Source organism: Hypanus sabinus, chromosome 14 (genome assembly GCF_030144855.1).
Source record: "Hypanus sabinus isolate sHypSab1 chromosome 14, sHypSab1.hap1, whole genome shotgun sequence".
Taxonomy (NCBI): Eukaryota; Metazoa; Chordata; class Chondrichthyes; order Myliobatiformes; family Dasyatidae; genus Hypanus; species Hypanus sabinus.
In genome coordinates this window covers 64,548,219-64,551,823 of record NC_082719.1, presented here as the reverse complement: position 1 = coordinate 64,551,823, position 3,605 = coordinate 64,548,219, and positions in this window count along the sequence as shown.

Below are 3,605 nucleotides of genomic sequence, written 5' to 3'. Positions count from 1 at the left end.
GCGCAGTAAGGAGTCAAGAGGACTCGCCCAGCGGCTGCTGCGCTCTCGGGCGCCGCTCACCGGTCTATCGGCGGTAAAGCAGGCGCTGCCGGAACGGAGTTGCATGTTTGAAAGGCGGGAGTGTCTACAGAACTCTCACGTTCTGGGAAAATTCTTTCTCTTCCACAGCTCAGCTCATCTCTCCCAATATAGCTCCAGAAAGCTTTTGGAATTTCATCCTGATTTAGACTTTTAGAGAAGAGAAATATTTTGATGGGTGGAATTGTGAGAGATGCTAAAAAGTTTAAATCAGAATCAGGCATGTGTCCTGAAATTGGTTAACTTAGCAGCAGCAGTTTAATGCAATACATAATATAGAAGGATAAAAACCCAAATAATAATAATAATTAATAAATCAATTACAGCATACATATATTGGATAGATTAAAGATTGTCCAAAAATCATAAATAATATATACTTAAAAGTGAGGTAGTGTCCAAAGATTCAATGTCCATTTAGGAATTGGATAGCAGAGGGGAAGAAGCTGTTCCTGAGTAGTTGAGTGTATGTCTTCAGGCTTCTGTACCTCCTACCTGATGCTAACTGAGAAAAGGGCATGCCCTGGGTGCTGGAGGTCCTTAATGGCCTTTCTAAGACACCATTCCTTTAAGATGTCCTGAGTACTTTGTAGACTAGTACCCAAGATAGAGCCGACTAGATTTATATCCTCTGCAGTTTCTTTTGGTCCCGTGCAGTAGCTCCCCCCCCCCCCCATCAGACAGTGATGCAGCCTGTCGTAATGCTCTCCATGGTACAACTATAGAAGTCTGAGTGCATTTGTTGACATGCCAAACCTCTTCAAACTAATGAAGTATAGTTGCTGCCTTACCTTCTTTATAACTGTATCGATATGTTGGGACCAGATTAAACCCTCAGAAGAACTTGAAACTGCTCACTCTCTCCACTTCTGATCCCTCTATGAGGATTGGTATGTGTTCCTTCAACTTACCCTTCCTGAAGTCTACATAATCAGCTCTTTTGTCTCACTGATATTGAGTGTCAGGTTGTTGCTGTGGCACCATTCCACTAGGTGGCATATCTCAATCCTGTACGCCCTCTCATCATCACCTGAGATTCTACCAACAATGGTTGTATCATCAACACATTTATAGATGGTATTTGAGCTATGCCTAGCCACACAGTCATACAGAGAGTAGTGCAGTTGGCTAAGCACACAGCCCTGAGGTGCACCAGTGTTGATTGTCAGCGAAGAGATGATATCACCAATCCACTGAAACTGTGGTCTTCCGGTTAGGAAACGAGGATCCAATTGCAGAGGGAGGTACATAGGCCCAGGTTCTGTAACTTCTCAATCAGGAATGATGGTATTAAATGCTGAGCTATAATCAATGAACAGCATCCTGACATAGATGTTTGTGTTGTCCAGGTGACCTAAAGCCATGAGATTGTATTTGTTGTAGACCTATTGTGGCGATAGGCAAATTACAAGGGGTCCAGGTCCTTGCTGAGGCAGGAGTTCAGTCTAGTCATGACCAACCTCTCAAAGCATTTCATCACTGTAGATGTGAGTGCTACCGGGTGATAGTCATTAAGGCAGCTCACATTATTCTTCTCAACCACTGGTATAATTGTTGCCTTTCTGAAGCAAGTGGGAACTTCTGCCTGTAGCAGTGAGAGGTTGAAAATGTACTTGAATACTCCCGTCACAAATACTGAACGAAGGATGTCTCTAGACTTATGCAGAGCCTTGTTAAAACCACATCTACACTATCGTATGCAGTTTTCATTCTCTTAAAAAAGGGTATATTTACCAGAGTGAGTGCAACATAGATTCAAGAGATTCCTAGTATGGTAAGATTATCATAAAGGGGGAATTTCCCGACAGCTTAGACAATCAGATACATAATATTGTGAACCTGAACTGAGCTATTGGCCTTGTATTGAGCTACTTGATCTTGTTCTGACCTGACTAACTTCATTTCTGACCAATAATGGAAGGAAATGTGTATCTTGTCTGTACATTATTATATTTCCCAGCCCCATTATTTTTCTGCAGTCTTGTCTGTATGTTTTGTAATTCCAGAAACTAATCAAAAGAAAAACATAGAGACCGGGGATAATGTGTACACTTCGTTTTATTTTGGTGAAGTGTGTACATATGACGTGGTGGTATACTGACATATGTAACCCAAAATGAATTATTTAAACAAAGAATGCTTAATCAAACAATATATTTACAATATTACTGAAATGCTAAACATACATTTCTTAGCTATAAACTCCAACTCAACTTATAAGGACATCCAGAGCATAGTAAATTTTAAATCGTCTCATTCAGGCCTAAAGATTTCATCACTGTGTCGGATTTCTTACTCCTGTGGGATAATGTTTTTCTTGACAAAGGGGAGGGTGTTACATTGCTTGACAGATGAAACTTGAGGCTGTGAAACAATCAGGTTCTGGCACCTCCTCCGTGATGGTTGTAGGAGTTGAATCTGGGACTGAAGAAAGTGGTTCTGACATCTCTGAACACCTTTCTTTTGGAAGTACGTGGAAAGCTGCTCCATTTTGATGATCTGTCCCAGGTCACCAGACAAAGCTTCGAGCCAACACTTTTGTTTTGACCATGCCTAGATGACCGCGTGTAGCTCTTCCAACATTTTAGCTCAAAGCTCGGATGGTTCAACAACTCTCAATTCCCACATAAGGCAACTCCAATCAAAGGCAAGTCCATCCCTGTGCTGGTAAAGGTGGAGGAACTGAAATTTCTGCTGCACATTTGGGTGGATATGTAGACCTGAAACAGTCTCTTCTGGTTTCCTGTTGGATCGTCTCTGCAGAACTAGGGACACTTTCGATTTGCGTTAGGCAGATCACATCAAGAAGGGTGTCCTCTTTTCTAAATGTTTCGGTTATTCTCCTTTTCCATCAGGATTTTCATGATTAGTTGTCCTCTTGAATTTGATCCTCCAGGAAAAAGAGCCCGTCTCTACATTGGTGCTGCTATTGTTCGTGGAACACCCTTCTCTGGATTGAAAATGGACACTAGTGGTTGATTTTCAAAAGCAAACACAAGGAAATCTGCAGATGCTGGAAATACAAGCAACACACACAAAATGCTGGTGGAACACAGCAGGCCAGGCAGCATCTATCAGGAGAAGCTCTGTCGACATTTCGGGCCAAGACCCTTCGTTAGTCCTGACAAAGGGTCTTGGCCCGAAACGTCGACAGTGCTTCTCCTGATAGATGCTGCCTGGCCTGCTGTGTTCCACCAGCATTTTGTGTGTGTTACTAGTGGTTGATGATCAGTATAAGAGTGAACTCTCTCCCATACAGGTACGGGTTGAAATGTTTTACACCCCAAACCCGATTCAAGGCCTCTTAGTCAATCGGTGGATATTTTTTTCTCTGCAGCATTAAGGAAGCGTGACACAAAGGCTATGGGGTGTTCACTTCCATCTCTTGTAATGTGAAGTGACTGGACTACACCTATACCACAAGGTGGGCACCACAGGCAAGCTTCACTGCACAACATGGTTCATACAGTGTCTCAAGTCACCATTTGCCCTGCCTTTTTGAAAGCCACCTCACACTGCATTGTCCA